Raw genomic sequence first — 13,856 nt, forward strand, 5'->3', positions numbered from 1 at the left:
CTTACTTAAATTACATCTCATACAACTTATACTTCATCAGTTTTATTTATGAATTTTCATAGTAGTCCTCCTAAGTTGATAATAGGTATTATTTTAATTCACTATATATTGGCGATAAAATTTATTGTTAAGAATTTATTGAATGTTTAATTTGAAGGGAAAACACTTTTCAATAAGAAACATATTTCAAAAAATAAATTTTAAAACTAAATTGTTTTGACAATAATATAATAATAATAATAATAATAATAATAATGAGTATTTATTATTTTATTGATTGATTAAAAGCATGAATAAAATTTATTCTAGCATTTATAATTAGTTTTGGATGAAGTTTTTTTTTACCTTAACTTTTATGAGAGTTAGCTTTATTTTTCAGTGTGTGAACTTCAGATTTGTTTTAAGTATGATATTACAGTTTTAAGACTACTAAATAAGTGAATAAATTGTGTGATGTTTTTTAACATGAAGTGAAAGTTTTTTAAATGTATTTACTGTCTGATGTAGTGAGAAGGAATTAAAGTGGAAATGTGGGTGGGGGGGGTAGATCAGTAGATTGAGAGAATTCAGCAATGCATGAAATAATGTTGGGTGTTCTGTTTGGTTAAGTTTAAAGAGTAAAGTCTTTTCAGAGCTCAGTATGAAGTGAGTAGAGATGTAATGAGGAGGGTGTAAATTGTAGGGAAAATCCTTCCCTGCTTTGATGAGAGATTTTGAAAATAATTAGGGAAGAAGAGGGAATGTTTTTTTTTTTCAATATTGAGATTTAAATAGGATTTGTTTTTATCTTATTATAAACTCAGTTAAAAAAAAAAAAAAAAAAAAACTAAAAAATTACATTTAAACTTATAATTATAAAAAAGAAATGTATGTGAAAATAATATTCCCTCTAATAAATTATTTAATTATTATTGAAAAAGAAAAAAAATAGCAGTAAATTCTCTTTTATAAATTAAATTTTGGGCTCATTTTCTGAAAATAGTATTACATTTTAATCAGTTAATGTGCTTTATATACCTTTTCAACATGAATATTTTCAGTTTCTATGAACATAATTATGAACAAAATTATTTAATTTTGATAATGAATTGAATTTATCTTTTTATACTATTACTTTTAAATTAATTACAAAAGCATTTTTCGACCTCATAAACATTAACTTAAGAATAAGTTTATTTAAAGATTCTTTTTAATTAGCTTTCATATACATTTGTTAATTATTTACTATAAATAGTAATTTTTATTTTTTTTTTATTTTTTTATTTTTTTTTATCATGTGATTCCAATTTCCATCCATAATGATGGTAGTGGCTGTACCTTTCATCCAGAAAGTCTCGGGTTCAGATAATAACTAAAGATTTGTGAACTCTCATTATTTAAATTATGTTAATAAAAGAAAAATTATCTATATTTTTAATTAGATTTAGTTATTAACTGGAAAAGTAGAGAATGTTAGAAACCAATTACAAGAAGTTTTCTAACTACACTATGCATGTAAACTATATGCATTTTTCATGAAAAAAACAGTTCAAGGAATTGTTATTAATGTTTTATATTAGAATCTTAATTCAATTATCATTTAAAAAAGTATAATTTCTGTCATTTTCACTGATGTGCATTATGAGTAACAAAAAGAGTTATCACTCTGATGATCTCTGTGGTAGAGGGGTAGTATTGCTCCCTTTCATTTAGAAGGTTCTGGTTTTAAATTCTGGTCAGGCTTGAAAAATTTTACAACATTCTTTTTCCATTATCATTATCAGTAACTACGTATAATTGGGTTCAGTTACAGTAGTTACTTAAAGAGTAAAAATAATTAATAAAATCATTATTTGTATGTATATTATTGATTAAAGATATATTTCTTAAGAAATTATTGATTGTAGTATTGCAAACTTATGAAATTAAATGATCAGATTTCTTGATTTTTCTGAAAGATTGTTTTTAATCTTCCAGATTCAACTTTATAACTGTTTCAGAAGAACTAAAAGTTTTAATTTCAAAGGAGCTCTTACATTTTTTTTCTGTTTCTTTAGGTAGCTGGTACATTTGGATTAAGTTATAATTTTGTTGGGGAAAAATTGTTATACACTTACGTTTTGTTTTAATACTGATTATAAGCATTAACATTGATTGATTAATTTTATTAACATTTATTATAAGCATTGTTTATTGTTACATTTTATTGTGGAATTATGAAAAATTGTGTGTGTGTGTGCGTGTTTTGAATAAAGTTTTATTAAATGATATTTCATGCTTATATGTGTAGCAGCATATCACTGTATAACTTATAACATTTATAATCAGATCTTTTTCTACAATGTAACGTTATTTATATCAGTTTTAATTGTTACTGCATTAAGAAAACTAATAGTAATATTACAGGGTAACAACAGTTAATGAGTTTAATCATCATTAACAGTTCATTAATTATTTTAAACATTTGACTGTACGTTTTTATATATATGTGTATACATACGCACCTTCATCCATACACACATGTACATAAACATATTGAGGACAGCTTAATAGTATATTTTTAATCTGAATTTACTTATTTCTCTTTTTCACATAAAGTTGATTGCATATTCATATTGATGCATTTATCATACTGTATATGAGGCTTTCTGTATTTTTGAAATTGCAGTTTCTAGAGAATCTATTAATTGGAAACAATGTTTGATATTTTGTTATGATGTTGTTTCTCTGTTATTTGCAGTTATGTTGATCATTAGATTAATTCTATATGATATTGGTCAGAAGTGTATATTATGTAAATAGATATTACATTTGTATATTATATGATATATAAACCACCAAAACACAGTAATAGATAAGTTAAACTACATTAATTTCCAATAACTGATTTTTGCAGGATCCTGCATCTTCAGTTGGTTTTGAAATGTATAACTACATTAAACCATATCTATTTTATAATTTGTCAATTTGTCAAGATTGTTTTCCAGAATGTATTAGAATATTGTGTAGAATGTAATAGAGTATTGTTTTCTGGAATGTACTAGTTAGCAGAATTTGCATATATTTTCATAATAAATTTTTAAAACAGAAAACAATCTTGACAAATTATAAATGAATATCTTTTAATGTACTATAGAATTCAATACCAACTGAAGACGTGGGATCTTGCAAAAATTAATTATTGGAAATTAATGTGGTAAATTTAAGTTATCAAATTACTGTGTTTTGGTGGTTTGTATTTCATATAATATTATCAAATTTTATTAACACAGTGATCAATATCTGTGTGTATATATATATATATATATATATATATCATGATAACCCTTTTAAGTATTTTAATTACATGTACCGGTAATATGCTGTCTAATTTTGTGCATCTGAGTGTGTGTGGTTGGGTATGGGTATGTATGTATTCATATACATTTTGTGTGATAGTGTATATAAAACTTGTACAAGACACTTTATTACATGCCTCGCAGCATATTTTTAACATATCTCAAGGGTTGTTTCAAGAGGGGCTGTTGTTCCCTATGCATTAATAAATTTGCAATGCAATACAATACTCTCCTACCTCCACCATACTCAAATTGTATACTGACTGTAGCCTCTGTTGTCAACAGTGAATGGGTGAGCATAGTTTGTTGAATAGAGGGTTGAATTCTCCCTTCTAAAATGATGTTTATAAAGTCCAGACTGTATTCGTACTTGTTAACCATTACAGCAAATAAAATCTAGGCTACTAAATGTTCATCTAGATGGGTTTTCCATGAAAAATAGTGAAGTCTTTATGCAGTAAAATTATATTACAACATTCTTTAAAAGCAAAACTTTAAACGCTAATTGTTTTTTACAGAATCAGAAGTGCCAACACCAAGTTATCAAAGATTGCATACATTCGACTTTTTTTTCTGTTTTATTTATTTTTTTTTAATATCATTATTTATAGTCACATCAGTAATTAAAGTCATTAGCAACAGGAGTGTAACTGTAAATGTACTAGTAAACAAATAGTCTTGAACAGACTCAGACCGACCATTCCTGAGATATTGGGTAAATTGAATCCCAGTCACCAAAGAGCACTCATATTCGTGATATAATATTCAAATCTGAATAAAAGCACAACTACCTAGTAAATCCTAGTGCCATACCTAGCACTAGGTAAGGCACTAGGATTTAAACCTAAGAACCCTCAATTTCAAAATCAACTGATTTATAACTAGGAGTTTTACGAGTAGACCGGTGATTCTCAACCTTTTTAGTTCCATAACTCCCAAAAAATAAAAAAACTATATAATGAATATTTTGTAACCCCTTAACCCAATGATACCCAGTTAAAGCTATTTAACTGTGTTGATAGCGACTGGTATGAACATGCATGCATGAGGTGTACAAACATGAGCAATTTACAGGTTCCAACTTGATATATATGTGCTCCTTGTAATTTAGTCTGCTTACATAATATTCATTGTGATAATGTCATGTTCGAACATGCATATGGTGTATTTGAACACATGCTCTCAGCTGTATAAAAGAGATACAAGGGATTGTAGAACATAAGTTTAGTTTCAAATGCGAAGTATGCATCTTTTGCTTTATTTCAGTTTTTAAAAGTGTAATTTCATTGAAAATAATAATAACTGAGGTTTCAGTTTTTTATTGTGTTATCAAACTATGAGACTAGTTTATTCAACTAGATTCTTATGCAAAATGAATACATTTGTGAAAAAACAAAGTGGCCATCTATCTACATCTAGTGGATCGATTAGTAAAAAGACAAAACTGTACAAAGACAGTTATTTAAATTATGGTTTTTGGTAAAAAGACAAGACTGTACAGTGTCAGTTATTTAAATTATGATTTTTACCTCATTAGATGGAGAACCACAGTGTGTTGCTTGCTTTCAAGTCCTCGCTGATATAAACATGAAGCCATCAATGTTAATTTGACACTTGGAAATTATACATAAAGCTTTAAAGAAAAACTCAACAAGCTTTTATTTGTAAATCAAGCCAAACTGATAAAAGTACAACTTATCTCATAGCATTAGGAGTAGCAAAGATGTGAAAATCCCATATGATTGTAGTAAACGTCATACTACCTGCTGCAATATGGTCAGTGTTTTAATAGCGTGAAAGAAGCAAAAAAATGGAAAAACATTGTGTTTTCTAACAACACACTACCAAGGCAAATCGATGACAAGGCTGCCAATTTTCACGATCAGATAATTCAGAAGGTGAATTAAAGTGAATTTTTTAGTATTCAATTTCATGAATCAACAGATGCGGCAAAGATTTTTTAATTCTTATGTTTTGTGAGACATGAATGCGATAGGGACAGATGAATCAAAGAATATATGTTTTACAAATCAATACATGGTCATGCAACAGGACAATTTTTTTTGATGTTTTTTTTTGAAGCTATAGAAAGTGTAATGTAGATTGGTAAAAATGTATTGCAATATGGTGAGAAGACAATAACAGGAAAGAACAGTGGATTTCTGACCCCAGGTTGAGAAACACTGCACTAGACCAACTTAGTGAGTTCTATTTTATTTAAGTGTGCATATTTAGTATATTTAAAATAGGTTTTTTCTGATTAAAAAAAATTATTACAGTTGTTTTTTATCATTTTCTTAACTGGAATTAATGATATTAATAAAGGTTTAATTGCAATATGTTGCATCAAGATATTTATTTTAACTTCCTCATTAAAACACCAGCATACATTTTTGGTGGAATTCATAATTATAAAGAGAGGGCAAAAATCTGTACAAAAGTGAAAGAAAAAATTTCACGTTGCTAGCAAAATAATTTAATTTAGCTATAAGACATAGCATAAAGTAATTTAAAATGAAAATCATTGTTTTCCTTAACAAAAAATTATACACCTAAGTTTTTATAGTAAAAATATTTGTATAGAAAATAAAATCTATTAATTAATTTTTATTAATATTTGGTAAGAAAGTAGTATTTATTAAAAGGTGTTACACATTTTTTAATTTATTAATATTTTTAGGGAGAGAGGGGTTAGTTTTCAGTAAAATTTTGTTTTGTAGTTTATTTTTTAATCTAAACTTTGTTTTCTTTTTCTTGTTATTGTTTCAGTTATTCACAAAAAAAAAAAAAAACATTCTTGTGAGCGATTTATAGATTTTTTTATTTCTGAATCTTTATTTAACCGATTGCTAAAAAAGTTAGTTCTTTTGCTACATTAATTTTACTGTGAACAAAGTTTTTTTTTACAAATTGCATTCATGTACTGCTGTTTTTCCCCCCTTTTTTCCTGATTTTAGGGGTAAATAATATGCTTCTGTTTTAAGGACCAAATTTATTTATTACCGTTTTCGTTAAAAAAACAAAAAAATCATCTTTTTTTTAAGATTTATTTTTTTATTTTTTTTACTAAAACCCCTATTTATATTTTTTTAACTTTTTTATTTTTTTGTTACTTTTACAGGTAACGTTTCTTCTGCTTATTTTAATTTGCTGGATGATTTGGTCATGGCCACGTTTCAAACTCAGGCTAATTAACATTTCAGATATATTCCTGGGATGCTAATTTCCTCTTTTTTGTCATTTTAAGAATAATAAGAATAATTTAAATGTTAAATTTTTAATAGATTTTGTCTAAAAAAAATTCTTAAAAATCTAATTTTTTCTGATTTTAGTTGGCCCTGCAACAGTATTTAACATTACTAATGGTTGTAGATTGAATCTGATCTAGGTCAAATATAGTATAGTAAACAGGGATTGGGTCTATATTAAATAAACAAAACCATGCATGATAGAAATACTTTTGTTATTAGATGCTAAAGCCAAAAATATATAATGATAAGATAAAGATGTTATTAAACTGTATTCAGTGGGGTGGCCCTTATGTTTGAAAGTAAGAATTTTATGCATGCTTAGAATGATTTTCTATCATGAAAATATAAGGTGTAAAAAATTTTCAGCTTCCTCTAATCACATTAACCTGTGCCACTGAGAGGAATAAATTTGTAAAATTTGTTAAATGTTACTTCCTATATAAAATGCATGCATATTACATTACAAATGAGACTAATACTGGTCCATACAATGATGCTTGTATTCAACAGTTCCTTGAAACAACTCTATTGTCTCTTCTTTGCAGACATGATATTTTAGAAATTTTCACTAAAAATTTCCAGGAACATTGATCCTACAGAATTATTATTAAAAAAATGTCAAAACTTTTTGGACAGTCTTCAATTGAATTAAATGTGGGTCTGCAGAGAAAGAAGTATCTAAAACTTTGATGATAAATTTGCTGTAATTAAATATTTTAGGGCATCAGATATAAATAAATCATGGAATGACTATAAAAATTTGCATAATTATATCTAATTTTCCTGGGGATACCTCCAGTAATGTATCATGTCCACTGGATGCCTAAATTCATTTATTTTTTTAAAATGTTTTTGTTTAAGAAAAAATGAAGTCAACTATAGAAAAAGCTCTGTCTGATATTTGTATTTTCATTGTGAACATTTACATGAAAAAGTAGTTCTATCAACACTTTACAAAAGCTCCACAATAAGATTTGAACTACATAAAAATCTTGTATAATTATAAAAAAATCAATGTAGTCTTATCTAAAATCGCTTTAGAAAAATTTTACTCCATTTGTGGTATTTAAATTCAGAAGAAGTGGCATATCTTTTTTTGATGATGGTGTCTGATAAAGAAAAAAAGTGTCAGAAAACGTGATAAATCAGATGGAGAGAATGTTCTCTGTAAAATGGTTGCTTTAAAACATTCTGATCTTGAAGATATTGTGATTGGAGACTTGGGACAATTAATATGTCCAGGTACAAAAACCTTTTTACTTGTTTTTATATAAATTACATCTTTTCTGAATGAAGAACTGTCAGAATGGAACAAAAATTAGAAATATCATTGAGGAAAGTATATTGATTAGAAAATTAAAGTGACAAATGATACAGTGTAGAAAGGACTGAAACGATCAAAGAATATAACGTCAAGCTGAGTACAACAGAAGGTCAGAAGCAGTTTTTTTGTAAGTTGTATCCCACTATCTGGATTTAAAAAATCAAACACTAGTTTGGCATTGCAAATACTTTAATGTGACTGTATACTAATTGAATAAGTATAATTAATTCTGCAATAACAAATATACACTATTTTATTATAAACATTACATAAATTACAATTTTAAATTCATCCATGATTTACTTTATGTGGAAATAGCATTGATTTTTTTCCATTTTCTTCCTCTTGGCAGGACAGGTTAATTTAATAAAATATGGCTAAAATTTCATTGGCATTATTTTTTCATAGAAGAAAATCATTCTAGGGGATAGCAGCCAAAAAAAGGTGAAAAATAAAATCTTCTTTACTAAGACCACCCTAATATGCAGTAATCTGTAAGTATTGTAGTAATATAATACATTTCTGGAACTTCAGCTCAGCTTCAAGTCCTATGTTAACTTACATATAGATAAACAAAGCAGCAGATTTATTATAAATCAGAGAAAGTAGAAAATAATAAAATTTCTGATGTAGGTTTTTCTACACCTACAATGACTAAAGGTAGGTGCATTGGGAATCAAATAATATTTTTAATTTTTTTTCAGATTCAGATGTATCCACTCCCTCTCAAGTGTCTTAGAAAAGAGTTTTATAACTTATTTGTGAACATTCAAAATTTTTAAATTTTGTAAAAATCAATATTCTTGCAAACCATAATTAATTATTATTTATTTTATTCTTTAGTTTTTTAATTCAGGTATTTAAAAATTGTGTGTACATTAATTTGGATGTTGAGATTGTGTGTTTAGGAGATTTATTTTTTTTGTAACAGATAACATAAAAATTTGTTTAAGGAAATAAATAAAAGTAAATTTGTAAATTATTATCTTCTGAAATTAATTTAATCATAAAACATTTAACTGGAAAAGATCTTATCCATTTCAGATGTAAATGAAGTATAGATATTACAAAAGAAATTTGAAGTATAACACAAAAAGAAATTTACTTATTGAAGTTTATTAAATAAGCAATATTAAGATTAATATGATATGAGTGTTATAGGCTTTTTTAAGAAGATGTGCATAGTCAGATGAAGGTTTTCAACCTTCAAAAGCATTTGTATAATTCTCATCATTAGATTGACGTCCTTTTAAAGTATCTTCTTTATTCATGTTTCTTAGGGATTTAAAATACCATTTTTAATCTCATCTTTCTTATTAAAATTTCATAACACTCTTATAATTTCTAAAGTACTCAATACCCAGATTTATTATTTTGTATTAAGTATACCAGGTTTTTGTATTTATTATTTTTTTTATACAATTTAATAACTAAATTATCCAATTTAGACTAACTCGAGTGATGCAAGTTTATTTTAGAATGGTAGTGCTCCTTTTGATTCATTTTATCAATATACTGTATAAATAAATAATGTGGTATTACTACTACAATTCACTGATGTCATGGCTTAAAATTTTGGTCTTTTATTCAGATAGTCCAGTTGTGAATCCTCTCAGGCATGACTCCCCCTTATATACCTTTCATTATATCAACGTCATTCAGTTCAATAATATTTGGATTTTTGTATCTTGCTCTCAAAGAAAGCAGTTTTTTTGTAAGACAACTCCAAAATAATATGTAAAATATCATTTGAAAATAGCTTATTCCGTACTCCAATTTCACTTTCATTTCAAATATTGTGCCTGTTACCAATTCGTAATATATTACTTGCTGTAACTCTGACATTTCTTCTCGGTTTTACTTCAGACCATCTAAAATAGGATTTACTCAGATAAATGTTTTCACTTATATCATGTTCACTAACAATACAGTCATTTCGATCAACAGCCTGTTTCTTATTTCCTACAGCAACCACCTCTCAATTTCCATCTGTAGCCCATTCTTGATTACCATTTGCACCTTGTTCCCTATTTTGACTTGTAATTGGTTCATCAATATTTGAATCCTCACTTTCCCATACACCCAATACACGAAGAATTGCTTTTTAGAAATTCTGGTCATTCACATTCATTTACACTAAAAAAAATTAATACAATCTGCTAATAAAACTGAAACAACTGGATGAAAAAAAATTTATATTTGAGCAAAAATCCACATTATTTGATCATTTTATGAAAGGAAATTGCACTTACGTAAATGATGTGCACATGTCAGTTTGACATCAGATATTCAATTTAGAAAAAAACAGACACAATAAAAACTCTCACTGCACAGCAATCTAAACAAAACTAAAAAAGAACCAGCTACTGCAAACCAGCTTCATTATGTGATCAAGGGTGGGTGGGGGTAATCACATAGTGACCAGATGCACGCCTCATTTTGATGTCACCTCACCAGTTGAAGATTAAGTTAAATTGTTTTATATTAAATTATAGTATAATTACCAGTTTATAACATAATAAAACATTTGTCAAAAGTTACCACCAACATCTATAGACAACATACTGCATAACATTCAGAACATAATCAAAAACATGCTAGTAACAGAAAACATTCCTCAGTCTACAAAAATGCACAATTGCCTGAATTTTCTGGAATGTTACTGTGACACTTTCAAAACTGCTAAAAAAAAGATTATACAGAAAACTAACAAAATAAACACTGCAACCAAGAAATACACAAATTAAACTTCAGCGATTAGAATTAATACTGTACTGGATAAATTGGACACTTGTTCATCCACAAGGAACAAATAGCAACAATACACATCACTGGAATCACGTTTGGAAATTGTGATTTGTGAAACAGTTAATATTTAAGTAAATGGTGATTATGAGCTGCCATATAAAATGATAATAAAAATTCAGATAAAAAGATAGTAACCATCATATAACAATCTTACATGTTCACATAAAAACAAGATTTCAACATACTTGAAAAACACTATATTTGACAAAAATAATTTATTAAATTAACAAACATTATACAAATAGAATACTTAGGAATTTCCTAATTTTTTTAATATGGGTGCTATTAACGACCGTACTAACAGAAACTGTATGATGAAGGCTTTTGGAAGAATAGTTGTGTTAATTTGAAAGGAAGTCATTTACAATGTAAGACATAAATCTTTTCATGCTGTTGAATGTACTAATAATTATCAATTACTATAAGGCATGTCAGATCAAAAACCATAATGAAGTTTTAATTTTACATGCTCAGATCTGCTAAAGGAGGATTTTATACAGATCGTATGGTTCGTTTTCTGTTTTCCAACATAATTTCAACGATTAAATCTAATCGTTAATTATGTTAGTTATGTTGTAATTATGTCTTAATTTCAATGATTAGTTCTACTTCAGGCAAATCATGCCTGTTAGGCATGATTTGCGTGAAGTATTTGCCTAGAACTCCCCATCGTTTGTGTGCAGATGGTTGTTTCACACTGATGATATTTGCATATCATCAGTATATGATCTGTGGATGTTATTTTAGGATGTGTGATGAAATTATGGTAGTTTAGGGCAAGGGTGACTTAATTATTAAGGGATATTAGAAAAGATACATAACATTTTAATTGTTTTTATTAATACAATTGTCCTTAATTAAATCTTAACTATGAAAGTGAGAGTTGAATATCTGATAAACTGCAAGAATATGGTAAGAATATGGAAATCCACCAAAAGAATTTTTAATTATGAATTGTATTGTTAAGTAATTAAACTACTTAACAGTTTAAACTACTTATTTCTACTTTGAGTTGGTTTGAATCCTGAAATTATCTTAGTTTTTCTCATGTTCCATTCCCTTAACCTGTAACGGGATTAACTCTGAACACAGATTACCTAATCATATTGCAGCTGGAAAAATGAAGTGCCAACTTAGGTAAATAAGTAACAAATCATCATAAAAGTGAAGGATATCCTCAGCTATTGTTTTTATTTTTGATTTTTAACAAAATATAAATTAATGTAAGATAAATTAAAAAATGAATACTTCCATTTAACAAAAAAAAAGTTTTTTTATTCTCTATTACTGTAATTATCTGTATTTTGTTAAGTTTTTTATTTTATTATTTAATAAGTCTCCAACCTAAAGTTTAAAAACAGAATTGTTTGAATTTGAAAGTTAAGGGATAAAATTTGGAATTTAGTTCAACATAAGAAAAGGAGATAGTAGGGTTTTATTAGAGCAGGGAATCTAAGATAAGTAAGGGTAGATATGAATAAGTGGTAGAGGGAATAGGAGATGATAAGATGAGTTTGAGGATGGAAAGGGTGAGTTTGTGATGAAAGCTCAAGTGGTGCCTGCTTTCTCCTGCTATTCTCTATCATTACTCTTAGAGCTGTTAGTGCTATACAGTCGGTACGGCTTCACTCTACTTTTAACCTTACGTACACACTTGCACTCTGTCTCTCATACGTACATTGACTACTGACACATTACTTACCCCCTCTATCTCCTTTCTGTGATGACAAATTAGGTTTTGATACCCCTCTTTTCTTTTATTTTATTCAAAATTTTAAGTAAACATTTTTAGCACATGGTAAAAAATAATTAAATTTCTAAAATTTGTTTAGCTTAAAGTATCCATATTTGTATACAGATTGAAATTATGTAGATAATATTTTACTGTATGTATATCACCACGTGTAGAAGTGTGATTTTTATGGATGTATGTATGTATGTACTTCTTAGAAGCTCTGTTATATCGAAATAGGAGTGTTCATTCTATTCAACTAGGATGTTTTTAGGGATACATTATCATGACTTATTCCATTATTAAATTTTTTTTTTTTTTTAATTTGAACTATTAGACTATTACTTATATTAATAATATACATATCAATTAAACTATTATTAATATTAAAGACTTCACTTTTCATTGTTATTTTAGTAGATATATTTTTTTTTATTATAGTCGATATCAATTTTATACCTTAGAATTTTGTTTGTTAAAGAATGTTTCGTTTTTCTGTGATGTTTGGTTATCTGTATGATATTTTAAAGTAAAATTCCAGTCATTACACTGCTTATTGTTGAAATGTTTCCTAACAGTAAGTCTCTAAAATTACAATTTTTGCTGGATCTCATACATTTTTGGATTTACACAATCTTTTTAATTCCATTGTGATCATCCAAAGGATTTTTTCTAGTGTTCCAATAATTATTTTTACTACCTCAAATCTCTCTTGACCTCATGTTTCTTTGATCTCCTTTGGAAGTGGCTGATTTTTTTAATCTACTTTAGCAAGATTTATACTCATACCAACAGACACAAGATCAATCAAGGAGGTTACCCTTAAACACCTCGTTTTCATAGAGTATGTCAACCCATTATGTATTATTTCCCAATCATTTATTATTGATCGGTTCTAATAAACTTTATATATTTCTGTTTTTTTTTTCAATATTGTTTTTTTAGTTTGCTGAGCTAAACCCATCTTCACATATCTGCTACTGTGATATGCACTACATATTTATACTATAATTATTATTATTATTCTAAAACTAGCAGAATGTTTTATGTCTTAAAAAAATTATTTTAAATTAATTTATATGGCAATTTTTCATTAAATTTTTAATGATTTTTCAAGATGGTTGGCGATGAAAATTATTTAAAACTTTGGCAAATCAAACTAGATTTAATAAAATGTTTTCAAAACTTTCTTGATTATATTTTCAGACTTGTGGCCCAATGATCTCCAACAGAAAGTCTGAGTAAGTTTGTTGTTTTAAAAAGTATTTTATCAACTTTGTTGTAGACTTTTTTCAAGTAAAGAAGACAATTATTTATTATATTTTTTCAAACCATATTTATTTCTTTTTTCTTTTTCTGTTTATCCTCCGGAACCAACGTAAGTTATTACTCAGAGGAATATAAATGAGCATGATATGTATGAA

At 27.1% G+C, this 13,856-nt stretch overlaps 1 protein-coding gene across 1 annotated transcript in view; it reads left to right on the forward strand.

Moving 5' to 3' along the window:
- Trim9 (E3 ubiquitin-protein ligase Trim9) overlaps nt 1-13,856 on the forward strand; it is a 617,022-nt gene that overhangs the window by 588,505 nt on the left and 14,661 nt on the right. The window lies entirely within an intron of this gene.

The sequence above is a fragment of the Lycorma delicatula genome, chromosome 6 (genome assembly GCF_047948215.1).
Source record: "Lycorma delicatula isolate Av1 chromosome 6, ASM4794821v1, whole genome shotgun sequence".
Lineage (NCBI taxonomy): Eukaryota > Metazoa > Arthropoda > Insecta > Hemiptera > Fulgoridae > Lycorma > Lycorma delicatula.